Source organism: Lynx canadensis, chromosome B2 (genome assembly GCF_007474595.2).
Source record: "Lynx canadensis isolate LIC74 chromosome B2, mLynCan4.pri.v2, whole genome shotgun sequence".
Taxonomy (NCBI): domain Eukaryota; kingdom Metazoa; phylum Chordata; class Mammalia; order Carnivora; family Felidae; genus Lynx; species Lynx canadensis.
Window position 1 is genome coordinate 72,508,567 of NC_044307.1, and position 17,579 is coordinate 72,526,145.

Sequence of the window (17,579 nt, forward strand, 5' to 3'; positions counted from 1 at the left end):
TTGGTTTAATGTATACCTCATAATTTAGAATTTAATTAGGTTACCACTTTTAATACCATCTAAATACAATATACTGACCCAGTCTAGAAAGTTGGATCAAAGTTTGAAATGAAGATTCACAGTTTACCTTCCCAGTCTTGTTATTAACATTTCACATTTATACTCTTAGCTTTGACTTGTATGCCTCACAGATGAATTCAAATTTAATTATAATTCCACTACACCATGTTAATTAGGTAGTTTTCCCAAATCTGAGAACATCAATGCTAATCTCTTCGTGATGTTTTGAGGCTTCACAGCTTAAATCCATTATAGTATTATGGAATCTATAGCTTAGGATTGTGGAGAAAGGCTTCAGAGGAGTATTTTGTTGTTGTAACAATCCAGTTAAGGGACCATTTCAGGAATTGTTGGAAAGTGGGTTATTCTGTAGTAACTATGCTTCAACTGTCATGCAGTACATCCAGAAACAATCCATTTCAACTTCTGAACATTTGGTCTGGAACACTTGTTTGATGAATTTTCAGTTAAACACTTGGATACAAGCTCTTACCAGAAGGTCAGATCTCTGCCGTTTATCTTGGAATGTATCTAAAGAGATTCTATTCCTTCTGTTAACTCTACACACTTGTGTGCTTGGATCTCCAGTGCAATGATAGACAATGCCAACACAGAAGGCTTGGCTTTAGAAAATATGATCCTGCAGTGGCATGCCTTAAGTTGAGCTTCTAGTCTTTCAAAATTAAGGCTATTCTTCTTTCAATTGGCAAGTTCTCTTGAGTGAATGAATAGTAGAGTTGCAGAAATTGAAAGGCGATAGTAGCTTTGACTTTCCAACATACCTTCTCTGATACAATCTTTTCCATTCTCATCAAGTCTGAAACCGTGAACCTATGCTGGCTTATTCGGATCAAGTCAGTTGCCAATGGGACATTCCTTTCCTCTTCTATTGGTTTTACAGCCTAACAGAAGCAGCTCAGCCCAACACACCCAAGGTCTGTACCTTCGTTTGGGACAGGAATCTGTCCAGTAAATTCACAGCTAGAGAAAGTGTCTCTGTGTCAAAGCCAAAGTACTGAGTTAGACTAGGAAGATCTTTTACTTCAAAGTCCCTTAGCCTTGCAGTCATTCTGAGGCCATTATCGTGTGCAGATGCAATTAGTCTCAAGCCACAGACCTTTGGCTGACATCTCCACTCCTGCTCCAACAGAGCATTCAGCTGGTGTAGCAGTTTCTGAGAGTCAGTTGTTGTCAGTACCTCTATCATCTTGACTGTGACTGTGGCTCCTCTGCGGTAACCTCCCTCCCTGGGCCTGCTCTCACCTCACCCCACGATATCAAATCCGACATGCTCACGAGGCGAAGGGACTCGATGGTAAGAGGTGAGGGGCCTGGGGAGGGGGGGGGGCGTCTTGGGTGGAGGTCTCTGCAACGCTCCCAGACGACAGTGCCCACCACAGAGTCAGCTCCTAGCCCTAAAAGAGCAGGTTTGTAATAGGTTGGGGAGAGGAACAAATGGGTGAGGTTTGAAGAAAAAGGGAAGTTCCATGAAAAGATTAGAATGAAGAAATAGAGGGTATAAAGAATGTGGAGCCAGTGCAGGAGGAAAAAAGAGAGATGGTGTCAGGACATCTGGCATAAAATGCCTTTGCATACCTGGAGACAAAGGAGGGGGAGGTGAGCAAGAGGGTGCCTGACACAAAGAGCATGGAAGAAGGGAGAAAGGTCTCAGAAGTTTTTTGTCTTCCATTAATTGTTCACCTTGGTTAATTTGTAAATGGTATTTTGTAAAGAGGTGTTAGAATCCTGAAAATGTCTGGAAGCCTCAGGTTACAAGTTAAAATAGGCTGCTGCTGCTGCTTCTTCTTCTTCTTATCATTTCATTTAGAGCCATGGCAATTTAGTTCTGAAAAAAAGTCTGGGGAGATTGAAAGTCCCCTGTAATAGCCATTGTGGTTTAAATTATCTTTAGCTAAATTGGCCCATGTAATTAAAAATGTTCATGGGGAGGGCCATAGGGTTTAAACCGTAGGGTTTAAAACTAAGTGAGGGTCCCAGAAAAATGGCTCTCCTGAGACAGTTTAGAGGATTGGGATTTCATTACTCAAAACCAAGGTTCAACAAAACAAAAAAGAACTCACCAGAAAAGACAAAGCTTTCACAAAAACAGAAAAGATAAAGCTTTTAAGCAGATCCCAAATTAAGCCTGGAGAGCTCAAAACACATAGAGAGTGGGTCTTTAATCCAGGAGAAAACTTACCTCAAACTCCAGCATCAACCAAAAAGCAGTGAGAGCTCACTGGGTTCAGTGGGTACCACCACCTGTTTCTCACCAGCCTTGGAGTTGCTGGGATTCTTCTCTGGATCCTACTCATCTGACACTAAGTAATATCGACCTTAGAACATTCAGTTATTTTCCCAGCAAAATGGCTTTATTCAGGAATAGCAGAGGAATCGCAATTCAGGTCATGTGAGCTATGGTAAAACCACAGGCAAATCTGGAGATCAAAGGAAAGGAGTGTCGCTTTGCAGAGAAAAGGAGGACCCTGGGGGGGGCTGCTTTGAACAAAAGTCTACTAGAGGAAAACAAGAGTACAGAGTGGTGACAGTTTCTCATTGACTGAGTTGTGGTCTTTTCTCATTGGCTGAGGTAGTTGCTGGCATGGAGAAATTCTTCCTCTTGCTGGAGTGGTAAAGTACGTTTCTTCCTACTTTATGCAAGATACATCTCTTCGGATTGGGATCTGCAGTTGAAGAGAATGGTATGAAGTGAGAACTTCTCCTTCCAGCCTCACTCCCCCGTTTTAAATGAGGTTTCCTCTATTCAATTTCATAACTGCTGCCAAAGAGATAGACCAGACAGGAATGCGGAAGTGGGTCCAGGGGAGTCTAAATTAAGAGGAGGTAGGGAAAATGTCAAAAGCCTGGGAATTCCAGCTATTGGGGTGGGCTCTCTGGTGCTTGAAATGTGTATTTGTAAGGAAGATGATAATTCACATGAGGTATCAGAAAATAACTGAAATTAGATGAGCAAAATTGTAAAGTAGGTTAAGGATGTTAAGGATTCTGATTCAAACTGCTTATGTGAGTTGCTTATAGTTTTAAGCAAAAAATGATATATGATTATACAACATAATATCTCTATATATCAAGTTAACCTGGTTGCTTTTTTGATTGAAACGGTAAATTCTACTTGTGTGTGCTTTCTGTAAATTTGTATTCATGGAACATGACCCTTTATTTACTACTTGAAGCAGCAAAGCAGGAATTCCTTAGCGTTTATTTTGGATGCAATATATCTGTGATGCTTTGGCATTGTCCTGAACATTTTACAAGTATTAGCTCATTTAATTCTGACAATAGTCCTCTGCTGTACTGTGATTAAGCTCGTTTCACACATAAGAAAAGGAGACATAGAAAGGTTAAAAAAACATAGACAAGTGAAATAATATATCATTGGTGGTGGCATTGTGATTTGTCTCTGGTGCCTCTGCTCTGCTCTTAAGCATTAAGTTGTGGCATCTCTAGGTAGAACTACTGCCTGGTTCTTTAGTCCTCAGTGGAGTGGGATCAGTGTTCGAAGTGGAAAATGCTCTAGGGCTGAATCTGTGAAAGCTTGTTAGCTTAACAGGAAGAGAGAAGGCAAAAACAATGTAATAAAAAGAGGACAGATTTCAAAAAAGCAAAGTCATCTGGGACATTTGTGTACAATGCTTTTGTAGGAGTTAACTACCATTGGGAGATTTGGGGTGTTATTTAGTATTTACAGAGTCACTTCTAAGAAAAGGGCTTGAAATTCTATCAGGTAAATCAACCGAAACTATCCCTCAGGTGACTTTAGTCCAAAAAAGCTTTTCTTACAGAACAGTACAATAATGATACCGGGCATAATGATAACCTGGAGACAGTAAGAACCTCCTTCCATACACACATATGCATATACTTTCATATATGCAACTTAATAAGGCAGAGTTGTGTGTGACTCAGTTTAAAACATTTCCATGAATATCAAGTTAAAGCTTTTTTTTTTTTTAAATTTTTTTTTTCAACGTTTTTATTTATTGTTGGGACAGAGAGAGACAGAGCATGAACGGGGGAGGGGCAGAGAGAGAGGGAGACACAGAATCGGAAACAGGCTCCAGGCTCCGAGCCATCAGCCCAGAGCCTGACGCGGGGCTCGAACTCACGGACCGCGAGATCGTGACCTGGCTGAAGTCGGACGCTTAACCGACTGCGCCACCCAGGCGCCCCAAGTTAAAGCTTTTTTGATGCATCTTTGGATAAATATGATATATGTACAGTTCTTTAGTTCCCTGATTTTTTCTAAATAACCCTCAGAACTGCAATTTTATAAAGTATAGTATTTTAGTGTAATTAATTCACCTGTACCAATCCATCCATCTTCATAAGTTATCAATATTTTACCACTATTATATCCTCCATCCACTCTCCACCCCTTCCTGATTATTATTATTTATACTTCATTTTATATAAAATGTATATACCTTTATTGAAATGTGCACGTCTTAGGTATACAGTTTGAACAAAGGTATGTACACATGTCTCTTGTGTATTTGTTATACTATAGAACATTTGTATTTCACCAGAAAGTCTCCTCCCAGTTAACCCCTACCCCTTATGGTAGCCAGCCTCTAAGATGGTCCACAGAGATCACCATATTCCCTTGTATAGTCTCCTCCCACACTGAATAAGATTGACTAAGGTAACCCATAGGACGTTATAGATATGATATAGTGTATCTGTAAAGACATTTCAGATTTCATCTTGCTCTCTTTTGGATCACTTTTTCTGGGAAAGGTCAGCTGTCACGCTGTGAAGATACTCAAGGCACTGTGGCAAGGAACTGAGGCCTACTGAGGCCCGAGTCAGTAGGGACCTGAAACCTTTGCCAACAACCATCTGAGTGAGCCATATTAGCAATGAATCAGCCAGCCCTGGTCAAACCATTAGATGACTGCAGTCCTGGCCATTCTCCCGATTTGAGTCTCATGAGAGATTCTGAACCAGACCTTTTGGGCTATGGCACTCCCAAATATCAGAAACTATTTGATAATAATTGTTTGTTATTTTAATCTGTTAAGTTGGGGGTAATTTCTGGATGGCAACAGATACTACTGCATTCCCAATATATTTGTTCTGAGTTTTTATATTATTATTAATTTGCCTATTCTAGAACTTCATATAAATGGAATCATACTGTGTGTCATTAGTAATTGATTTTTTTATCTCTCTCTCTCTCTATTATGTAATCTCCATGACCAACATGGGGCTCAAACTCACAACCTCGAGATCAAGACTCACATTCTCTTTGACTGAGCCAACTAGGTGCCCCAGTAATTGATTTTAAAATATAATTTTATCTTTAATAGTTTGAACTTTACTTGAAAAGTTTCTGAAGAAATTAGTTATTCATTGAATTACCAAAGAAGCAATGTCCAATGGATAATAGTTTTTAATTGCCTTAGCAATTTCTTATTCATGTATGTACGTGTGCATGTGTGTTTGTGTAACCCATTATTTATTTAGCCTTTTCATCACATTTGTTTGTTTGTTTGTTTATTTATTTATTTATTTATTTATTTATTTAATATATATAATTTATTGTGAAATTAGTTTCCATACAACACCCAGTGCTCATCCCAACAGGTGCCCTCCTCAATGCCCATCACCCACTTTCCCCTCCCCCCCCACCCCCCATCAACCCTCAGTTGATTCTCAGTATTTAAGAGTCTCTTATTGTTTGCCTCCTTGCCTCTCTGTAACCTTTTTTTTCTTCCCCCTTCTCCTCCCCCCCGGTCTTCTGTTGAGTTTCTCAGTATCCACATATGAGTGAAAACATATGGTATCTGTCTTTCTCTGCCTGACTTATTTCACTTAGCATAACACTCTCCAGTTCCACCCACGTTGCTACAAATGACCAGATTTCATTCTTTCTCATTGCCAAGTAGTATTACATTGTATATATAAACCACATCTTTTTTTTTAATATGAAATTTATTGTATAAAAAAACCCACATCTTTATCCATTCATCAGTTGATGGACATTTAGGCTCTTTCCATAATTTGGCTATTGTTGAAAGTACTGCTATAAACATTGGGGTACAAGTGCCCCTATGCATCAGTACTCCTGTATCCCTTGGGTAAATTCCTAGCAGTGATTTTGCTGGGTCATAGGGTAGATCTACTTTTAATTTTTTTGAGGAACCTCCACACTTTTCCAGAGCGGCTGCACCAGTTTGCATTCTCATCAACAGTGCAAGAGTGTTCCCATTTCTCCACATCCTCTCCAGCATCTATAGACTCCTGAGTTGTGCATTTTAGCCACTCTGACTGGCGTCAGGTGGTATCTCAGTGTGGTTTTGATTTGTATTTCCCTGATGAGAAGGGACGTTGAGCATCTTTTCTTGTGCCTGTTGGCCATCTGGATGTCTTCTTTAGAAAAGTGTCTATTCATGTCTTATGCCCATTTCTTCACTAGATTATTTGTTTCTTGGGTGTGGAGTTTGGTGAGTTCTTTATAGATTTTGGATACTAGCCCTTTGTCTGATATGTCATTTGCAAATATCTTTTCCCATTCCATTGGTTTCCTTTGCAGTGCAGAAGCTTTTTATCTTCAGGAGGTCCCAATAGTTCATTTTTGCTTTTAATTCCCTTGCCTTTGGAGATGTGTCAAGTAAGAAATTGCTGCAGCTGAGGTCACAGAGGTTTTTTTCCTGCTTTCTCCTCTAGGGTCTTGATGGTTTCCTGTCTCACATTCAGGTCCTTCATCCATTTTGAGTTTATTTTTCTGAATGGTGTAACAAAGTGGTCTAGTTTCATTCTTCTGCATGTTGTTGTCCTATTCTCCCAGCACCATTTGTTAAAGAGACTGTCTTTTTTCCATCGGATATTCTTTCCTGCTTTGTCAAAGATTAGTTGGCCGTACATTTGTGGGTCCAATTCTGGAGTCTCGATTCTATTCCATTGGCCCATGTGTCTGTTTTTGTGCCAATACCATGCTGCCTTGATGATGACAGCTTTGTAGTAGAGGCTAAAGTCTGGGATTGTGATGCCTCCCGCTTCTTTTTCAATATTACTTTGGCTATTACTGTGGTTCCATACAAATTTTAGGATTGCTTGTTTTGGCTTCGAGAAGAATGTTGGTGCAATTTTGATTGGGATTGCATTGAATGTGTAGATAGCTTTGGGTAGTATTGACATTTTAACAATATTTATTCTTCCAATCCATGAGCATGGAATGTTTTTCCATTTCTTTATATCTTCTTCAATTTCTTTCATAAGCTTTCTATAGTTTTCAGCATACAGATATTTACATCTTTGGTTAGGTTTATTCCTAGGTATTTTATGATTCTTGGTGCAATTGTAAATGGGATCAGTTTCTTTGTCTTTCTGTTGCTTCATTATTAGTGTATAAGAATGAAACTGATGATTTCTGTACATTGATTTTGTATCCTGAGACATTGCTGAATTCATGTAACAGTTCTAGCAGACTTATGGTGGAGTCTGTCGGGTTTCCTATGTATAGTAACATGTCATCTGCAAAAAGTGAAAGCTTGACTTCATATTTGCCAATTTTGATGCCTTTGATTTCCTTTTGTTGTCTGATTACTGATGCTAGAACTTCCAACATCATGTTAAACAACAGCTGTGAGAGTGGACATCCTGTCGTGTTCCTGATCTCAGGGGGAAAGCTCTCAGTTTTTCCCCATTGAGGATGATATTAGCTGTGGGCTTTTCATAAATGGCTTTTATGATATTTAAGTATGTTCCTTCTATCCCGACTTTCTCGAGGGTTTTTATTAAGAAAAAATGCTGAACTGTGTCAAATGCTTTTTCTGCATCAATTGACAAGATCGAATGGTTCTTATCTTTTTTCTTTTATTAATGTGATGTATGAATAATTCTTTTTATATGCTGTTGAATTCGATTTGCGAGTATCTTGTTGAGAATTTTTGCATCCATATTCATCAGGGGTATTGGCCTGTAGTTCTCTTTTTTTTGCTGGGTCTCTGGTTTAGGAATCAAAGTAATGCTGGATTCATAGAGTGAGTCTAGAAGTTTTCCTTCCCTTTCTATTTTTTGGAACAGCTTGAGAAGGATAGGTATTTTCTCTGCTTTAAATGTCTGGTAGAATTCCCCAGGGAAACCATCTGCTCCTGGACTCTTATTTGTTGGGAGATTTTTGATAACTGATTCAATTTCTTCACTGGTTATGGGTCTGTTCAAATTTTCTATTTCTTCCCTTTTGAGTTTTGGAAGTGTGTGGATGCTTAGGAATTTGTCCATTTCTTCCAGGTTGTCCAGTTTGTTGGCATATACTTTTTCATATTATTCCCCGAAAATTGCTTGTATTTCTGAGGGATTGGTTGTAATATTTCCATTTTCATTCATGATTTTATCTATTTGGGTCCTCTACCTTTTCTTTTTGAGAAGCCTGGCTAGAGGTTTATCAATTTTGTTTATTTTTTCAAAAAACCAACTCTTAGTTTCATTGATATGCTCTACTGTGTTTTTAGATTCTATATTGTTTATTTCTGCTCTGATCTTTATTATTTCTCTTCTTCTGCTGGGTTTGGGGTGTCTTTGCTGTTCTGCTTCTATTTCCTTTAGGTGTGCTGTTAGGTTTTGTACTTGGGATTTTTCTTGTTTCTTGAGATAGGCCTGGATTGCAATGTATTTTCCTCTCAGGACTGCCTTCGCTGCATCCCAAAGCATTTGGATTGTTGTATTTTCAGTTTTTCTTTTTGTTTCAATATATTTTTAAATTTCTTCTCTAATTGTCTGGTTGACCCATTCATTCTTTAGTAGGATGTTCTTTAACCTGCATGCTTTTGGAGGCTTTCCAGACTTTTTCCTGTGGTTGATTTCAAGTTTCATAGCATTGTGGTCTGAAAGTGTGCATGATATGATCTCAATTCTTTTATACTTATTAAGGGCTATTTTCTGACCCAGTATGTGATCTATCTTGGAGAATGTTCCATGTGCACTTGAGAAGAAAGTATATTCTGTCACTTTGGGAGGGAGAGTTCTAAATATATCTGTCAAGTCCATCTGATCCAATGTATCATCCAGGGCCCTTGTTTCTTTATTTACTGTCTGTCTAGATGTTCTATCCATTGTTGTAAGTGGAGTATTAAAGTCTCCTGCAATTACCACATTCTTATCAATAAGGTTGCTTATGTTTGTGATTAGTTGTTTTATATATTTGGGGGCTTCCGAATTCAGTGCGTCGACATTTATAATTGTTAGCTCTTCCTGATGGATAGACCCTGTAATTATTATATAATGCCCTTTTTCAACTCTTGTTACAGCCTTTAATTTAAAGTCTAGTTTGTCTGATATAAGTATGGCTACTCCAGCTTTCTTTTGACTGCCAGTAGCATGATAGATGGTTCTCCATCCCCTCACTTTCAATCTGAAGGTGTCCTCAGGTCTAAAATGAGTCTCTTGTAGACAGCAAATAGATGGGTCTTGTTTTTTAATCCATTCTGATACCCTATGTCCTTTGGTTGGAGCATTTAGTCCATTTACATTCAGTGGTATTATAGAAAGATATGGGTTTAGAGTCATTGTGATGTCTGTAGGTTTCATGCTTGTAGTGATGTCTCTAGTACTTTGTGGTCCTTGCAACATTTCACTCACAGAATCCCCCTTAGGATCTCTTGTAGGGCTGGTTTAGTGGTGATGAATTCTTTCAGTTTTTGTTTGGGAAACCCTTTATCTCTCCTTCTATTCTGAATGACAGACTTGCTGGGTAAAGGATTCTTGGCTGCATATTTTTTTTCTGTTCATCACATTGAAGATTTCCTGCCATTCCTTTCTGGCCTGCCAAGTTTCAGTAGATAGGTCTGCTACTACACTACCCTATGTGTCTACCTTCGTATGTTAAGGCCCATTTATCCCTAGCTGCTTTCAGAATTCTCTCTTTATCCTTGTATTTTGCCAGTTTCACTATGATATGTCATGCAGAAGATCGATTCAAGTTACAGCAGAAGGACGTTCTCTGTGCCTCTTGGATTTCATTGCCTTTTTCCTTCCCCAGATCAGGGAAATTCTCAGCTATGATTTGTTCAAGTACACCTTCAGCCCCTTTCTCTTCTCTCTTCTTCGTCTGGAATTCCTATGATACAGATATCGTTCTCTTTGATTGCATCACTTAGTTCTCTAATTCTCACCTCGTACTCCTGGATTTTTTTATCTCTCTTTTTCTCAGTTTCCTCTTTTTCCATAATTTTATCTTCTAATTCACCTATTCTCTCCTCTGCCTCTTCAATCTGCACTGTGGCCACCTCCATTTTATTTTGGAGCTCATTTATAGCATTTTTTAGCTCCTCGTGACTATTTCTCAGTCCCTTGATCTCTGTAGCAATAGATTCTCTGCTGTCCTCTATGCTTTTTTCAAGCCCAAGCGATTAATTTTTTTTTTTCATTTTTTTTTTCAACATTTATTTATTTTTGGGACAGAGAGAGACAGAGCATGAATGGGGGAGGGGCAGAGAGAGAGGGAGACACAGAATCGGAAACAGGCTCCAGGCTCTGAGCCATCAGCCCAGAGCCCGACGCGGGGCTCAAACTCACGGACCGCGAGATCGTGACCTGGCTGAAGTCGGACGCTTAACCGACTGCGCCACCCAGGCGCCCCAACAAGCGATTAATTTTATGACTATTATTCTAAATTCTTGTTCTGTTATATTGCTTAAATTGGTTTTGATTCATTCATTAGCTGTCGCTACTTCCTGGAATTTCTTTTGAGGAAGTTTCTTCCGTTTCGTCATTTTGGCTAGTTTTTTGTCCCTTATGCGTTTTAAAAGCTTGTTGTGTGCTCTGCACCTGTGAGCACTGCTATATTAAATGGGGGTCATACAGTGTCCAGGGCCTGGACCTTCAGGAGGTGTTTTTTTGGAGATTGTTACTTGCTCTCTGTTGTTGTGTTTGGTTATTTTCTTACCCTACTTGTAGTAATATTTTGGACCCTCCCCCAGGTGTGCTTTGATTTGTTACTTGGAGTAGCCCTGTAAAGGAAACAGATAAACAGGAGACAAAAACATACAAACGCACAAACAAATAACACAAACAAACAAATAAACAAAAACAAAAACCTAAAGACTAAAAACAAAAAACCCAAAAACGCTGACAAGTAAAGAAGAGGGTGAGGCGGTGCTGATGGAAGAGGACATACAAAGAGAGAAATGACAGGAACGGGGGTGCTGGGGGGGGGTGGTGAAGAAAAAATAAACATTGACTAGGCGGAGAGACTGAAAGGCTTAATCCAGAGAGAGTGAAAGTAAGGTAAAGAAGGAGGCGGGGAAAACGAAAGGAAGATAAAATTACCCAGACCGGGAATCTATATGGCTAGATTATTCCAGAGAAAGAGAAAGGAGTGTAAAGAAGGAGGTATAGAACATGTATCAAGATAATATATTAAATATGCCTGTTTAGACAGACCAATAACCTGAGTAACCGGCCTAGGGAAGGGAAGAGATAAGGAGGAGAAACAGGGGGGCGGGGCGGGGGTGGTAATATATCTATATATCCAGAATTGACCTATAGTTAATCCTGGCAATACTGCATCACTTGTCTCCAGTAGCTGTCCGCAGGGTCTGTGCTGCTTGGGTGCATACACAATTACCCAGTGCAAAGGGGCGTGGTTTGGTGTAATCTGAACCCACTTCCACTATGTGCCCCAGGAGTGATCCCTGAGGCCCTGCCTTGGTGGTGGTGGGGAGGGAGGAATGGTGACTCCGAGTCTCTTCTCCACAGAGTCAGACCGGTGGACTCAGTTTGAGTTGTCCTCACTGTGCTGTGGGAGCAGAGGGGGCGGTCCTTCTCGCTCCACGAACTCCCCTGACCCTGTGCTTGGGTAGGATTCAGAGTCCTGCTCCGTGAGGTCTGGCGCTGGAGAAGCGCCTCTCAGTGCGACGATATGTGGTCCCAGCTGGCTTTGTCTGTGCCATAGCACTTCAGGGAGGACCGTCTTCTCCTACTGCAGACTGAGCCTCCGGCCTCGCCACCACGAGCCCCGCGGGTGGTGGACGCAGGCTGGCTTTGTCTTTTCCCACAGCACTCCAGGGAAACAGTGGCCTTTTCCTCCTACAGACTGTGCCCTCCGCCCAGCCATTGTGTCGGGGGGTGGCAGATGCAGGTAGGTTCTGTACTATCGCGCAGCCCTCCAGGGAGGGATCCACTTTCTCCAGCTGCGGACTGAGCCCCTGACCTACCACTGCACCCAGGCCTGGTTCCCCTCCTCCCCAGGTGCTCGAGCAGGGAGCTGGCTCCAGTCCCAAGAAAGCCCCACAGTTAGAGATTGGATCCCTCTCAGTCTCAGTCTGAGGTCTTTCTCCTGTCCAGCTGTGGTCCTGCACTTCCCTAGCTGCTCTTTCTCTTCCCTTTGTCTCTCTGCAGAAGGGGGTCCCTCCCCTCCGTGCCCACATGGCCTTTTTTCATCTCCCCCAGTTCACAATTACCTACCTATCTTTTTTCCAGCTTTCCCATTCTCTTCCTAGTAGATTCAGTCTCTTTGCCTCCCAGGCTCTGGTGTTCAAAGTCCTTTGGCTTCTACACTTCTTTGTTTGAGAGACACGGGAAGTATGGATTCCTCCTACTTCTCCGCCATGTTGGCCAATGTCTCATCATATTTATTTAAATAAAATTACTTATTTAATCCTTAGGAATGATCTTTTTGGGTTATTCCACTAGGACCTAGCTCAGGGCCTTAAACCCAGTTTGTGCTCATTAATACATGGTAAGTAAATACACAACTAAGCCAGTCAGTTATTGCCAACAATTCCAAATGTCTGGGTGATAAAGGATTAGATTGTATGGTTCTTCCTACCTGTTCTTCATTTTGTCACTCATGCTTGCTGACCTGTAACTTGTGTCACAAACCATAACAGAGGTAGGTGTTGGACAGGGCCAGTTTGAGATTTCTGTAGCAATCAAAAGCAGCTGGGACAGGGTCTTGAATCATTGTGGACCCAAAACACATACCACCTGCAGATTTTGGCTGGTAATTCTTAACTCAGGAATGTCAGGATGATATCACAAAAATGGACAAAATGTAGTTTCTCTTTTCTGAATCCAAGTTTTACCAGTGTCTCTGGATAATGCTGCCACTTATTTTTGAGAACATACACATTGTTTAATTCCAAAGACGTTAAGATAGGAAAATCTAGGTCCATTGTATTCATAACCAATATGGGGTATGAAAATTCCATTCTATAATAGAGTTTTGAAATTTGTTGCTTAAGGAGATAGAGGTGAAATTGTTGAATTCTGTTATCAGTGATAACAACCTCTTGGAAGTCCCTGGGTCTCTGCTTACCTTTAGGAGGCCACCTTAAATGTAAATCTTTGCATCCAGTTACAAGTGAATCATGAATTTAAAGCACTGCAAAGATAGTCTTTTATAGTCATACTCAAATGGCTAAGTTCACCTTGTGTTGATTTTTCTTTTTTTCCTTGAATATATTTCTCTCTTATTATTATTATTATTTATATACAGCTAAAAGTGGTCAACATTCTTTGAAATCCAGTCACTAGGTAAGTGGAAAAGTAGGTAACCGGAATATAAATTCTCAAGCCTCAAAATATGATGGGAAGGAGTCAAAAAAGACAAAAGAGCCAGTTTCAAGGGGCTCGCAGTGGTTCAATCTGGGACAATTGAAAAAACACAGTAATGATGATAGTAACGAATTATAACACGTGAGTATAACAAAAATCCATGGGTCCATGCTGACATAAGTACATTGAATAAATAATTACATGAAGGATAAGGAACTGCTATTTATTAAAGGAGAATTCTAAGTAATAAGTGTGGAAAGAATGATGAAAATAGAAAAGTCATATTTGGCAAAAAGGAGAGGAATAATTGTTTTAGGCAAGCATCATCAAATGGGTGCTAAAATTAGCACATGAAAGTATTTACGTGGACCTGAAGTATCTTCCCACAAGATATTTATTAGTTACGAAGAGAAAAATAGTAACATTATAGTACAGAAACCTGGCAGATATCCCTTTAGTCAAAGTTACCCTCAACTTTAAAGAGATAAATTGATATCATGTGCCTTGTGACAATCCCCATGAGGAGGACACAACATCATTTCACTGGCATTCTTGCCAAAAAATGCATATCCTGAATTTAATCATAAGCAAATATCAATCAAACCTAAACTGAGGGATATCCTACAAAACAATAGGCCTCTATTCTCTAAATATATCATATTCTTAAAAGACAGACACTAAGCAAGTATCTAGATCAGTGTTCTAGAACTTTAGCATACATCATAAACATCTGGGAGGGTTTGCTAAAATGCATATTGGTGTTTCCCGCCCTTCCCCCTAAGAATTTCTGATTCCTAGGTCCAGAATAGGGCCTGAAAATTTGCATATCTAATAAGTTCCTGGGTTATACACATGCTGGTGGTCTAAGGACCACACTTTGAGAACCAGTGGTCTACAATGGACAAACTATAGCCCATCAGCTAAATCTACCTGGTTGTTTTTCTAAATAAAATTGTATCAGGACATAGCCACACCCATTTGTTTATGTACTGTTTGTGGTTGCTTTCGGCCAAGTTGAACAGTATTGCTAGATATCATCTGGCCCACAGAGCATAACATATTTATCACTTGTCCCTTTACAAAATATGTTTCCTCACCTCTGATATAGAATCTGGTTTAATTATGCAACATGAGAACTAAATATATGTCTCTTGAATTAGAACCTGGATAAGAACAGTGATATCAGTGGGAAACTTAGCAAAATTGTATGAGATCTGCAGACTAGGTAGTAGAGTTTATCAATATTTTTCTGTTTTTGATGGTTGGACTGTGGTCATGTAAGATGCTAGCATTTCAAGAATCTGAGTGGAGGCTATATGGGAATTCTTTGTATGACGTTTGCAACTTTGTGTAAGTCTGACATTTTTCTGAAATAAAATGTTTAAAACATACCATAAGACAACTAAAAAATCCCAAAATTGTGTCCTTTGTAAGCTGACTGTTACACACGTGATCAGGTTAAAGATGTGCTGAGAGAGTACCTGGGTTGTAAATGATGAGAGAAGCTACTCCAATACGAATTGCTCCCTGAATAACAAGGAAAATTCCATTACATTATAGAACAAGTTTCAACTTATGGACCCAAAATTGATTGCACCTTCTATCTGGATGGAATAAAGTGCAAGAGGCATCCTCTCTGAATTTAGAGGGGAAAAAAGCATTGACACCCAATTTAGCTCTCAACTGCACCCCCTTGTCAGGAAATACTGTGTGTCAGGACCTTTCGTGGGCAAAACAGTACTTGACTGGCTCATAATAAACATTCTCTATTGTTATTTGTTCTTATTGTTTCTATCATCATGCTTGGTTTTGTTGTAATGAAATCCCCAGATTGTAAGCTGACATCTTCGGAGGGCCCAAAGAGGCACTGTTAGGTATACATCTCACATGTGGCTATTGCAGGGAATTGAGTAGTGTGGGGATTCAGGAGTGGGAAAGGCATTCAGCTTTGAGTACACTCTATTCCCTGTAGATCTCTCAATACCTGATTATCTCGCTTCTTTCCAGCTTCTCCCTACAGATGGCAAAAAGGGATTCATTCTGATTTCTTTTCTTTCCTACCCCAAACCTTGCTAAGCCATCACAGATTTTTCCTGGTAGCAGAACAATTCAGTGATTTTTCTATAATAAGCTAATAGCTTCAACAATTCTAATCTTCACACATTTAAAAATTAAGTGTGTGTGTGTGTATATATATATATATATGTATATATATATATATATATATATATACATATACACGTGTGTGTGTGTGTATAAATGTATGTATAAACAAACAAGTGGGGTAATATGCAATTTTCTTTTTTCTTTATGTAGCTTTTTACTTTTAGTTTGTACTTGAAATTTCCCCATGCTGTGTTGCCGGCATGATACTGAAGCCTGCTTTAGGCACTGAGCTCAAGGAAACTCTCATTCTCCAGAGGGAAAATGGAGCTCCTGCCCCACTGTCACTTGATCCCTTGTCACGATCGTGCTTTATGAACGACCTGAGACTACGTTTCTAACCTCCTTACATTTTATGACCAGGGATAGAAAAAAAGAGAAGAGGGCAGAAGTCACACCAACTCCAAAACGGGATCACAAGCAAAAGGGGGTGGGGGGATGGAACTCTAGTGAATCTCTAGAAGCATATTCCACCCACTACAACCTTGTTTGTAGAGGATGAGTTCTACTGAGTCCTGTTTATGCACATTTTTTCTAGTCCTCACTGCATGCCACAAATGAGCGGTAGGCTTCAGCATCCCCATTTCCAAGGTGAGGAAACCAACCATTAGGGATGGATGACTTAGCCGGGCTACACAGCTTTCAAGTCACAGCTTGTTCCTATTTAGCTCATTTTTGTTGTTGTTTTGTTTCATTTTTTAAATCAAAGATTATAGGTAATATGCCAAGAGCCCTGTCATGCATACCACGCAAGGTTCCTGATCTTCACAGCTTCAGTCTGTGACTGAAGTCTGGTGACTGAAATCTTTTCAAGCATCCCCTACTATTTTCTAATTCCCTTTTCACACAAGTCAAGACTTATAGCAATAGACTCCCCCCTCCCCCGCTTTTATAACAAACATAACAATGCCAGTTTCTCCATGCTTCTATGATGGGGGGAATGTCTAGTTTCCTTGAGTCTCTTACATGTGTCACACCTTCTCCCATTCCAGTCTCACTCATCTAAGAGTATCTTTGGAAGAGAAAGCAGAAAGAGACAGAGATAACCTTTCATCCTGGGAGTGGGCATTTTCGTTTGCAGGAGAACTGGTTGGCTGACTGCCTCCTGCCTCCTGTCACCTGATGCTGACGCTTGCAAGTCCTGGAAGCTGTCGGGGATACTGAACAGCTGGAGCCTCCACTTTGTTGGATTTGAGGGCATCTCCAGGGTTTGCAAGGAGGTACTGTGTTGCATTTCAAAATAATTTCCTCGGCAAAATTAATTTTTTTCTGTTAATTTTAACTCTTAAAAATCAGTGGAGGAACTGAATATTTTGTGGTGTGATAATGGCAATGTAATTATGTACGAAAATACAAATGTTAAAAAATTTTCAAAAATAGGTTAAGCAGTTGAGCAAAGTCTTGATAATTGCTGAATCTGGGTCATGGGGTTCATTGGACCATTAACTTTACTTTTGAGTATAGTCTTCGAATTTTTCATAATAACAATTTATTTTTTATTATTTATTTTTTTGAGAGAGAAAGAGAGAGAGAACGTGCATGTGTGCAAGTAAGCAGGAAGGGGCAGAGGGAGCAGGAGAGAGAGAATCTTAAGCAGGCTCCACGCTTAATGCAGACCCCGGACACCAGGTTCGATCTCACGACCCTGAGATCATGACCTGAGCTGAAATCAAGAGTAGAAGCCTTAACCGACTGACCCACCCAGGCGCCCCTATTTTTCACTTGTTTTAAAGTCACTTATATTTTTAGGAAGTGGTAAAAATATCATGAAATCCAACAAACAGAAAGTGTGCAATCCCTAAAAGGTTGGAGCCTTCTATCTGGGTCTCTGTTAT

General features: G+C 40.0%; 1 pseudogene; it reads right to left on the minus strand.

The window, feature by feature from the left end:
- Positions 1-313: 313 nt before the first annotated feature.
- LOC115513353 lies at positions 314-1,302 on the minus strand (annotated as a pseudogene).
- Positions 1,303-17,579: the final 16,277 nt, after the last annotated feature.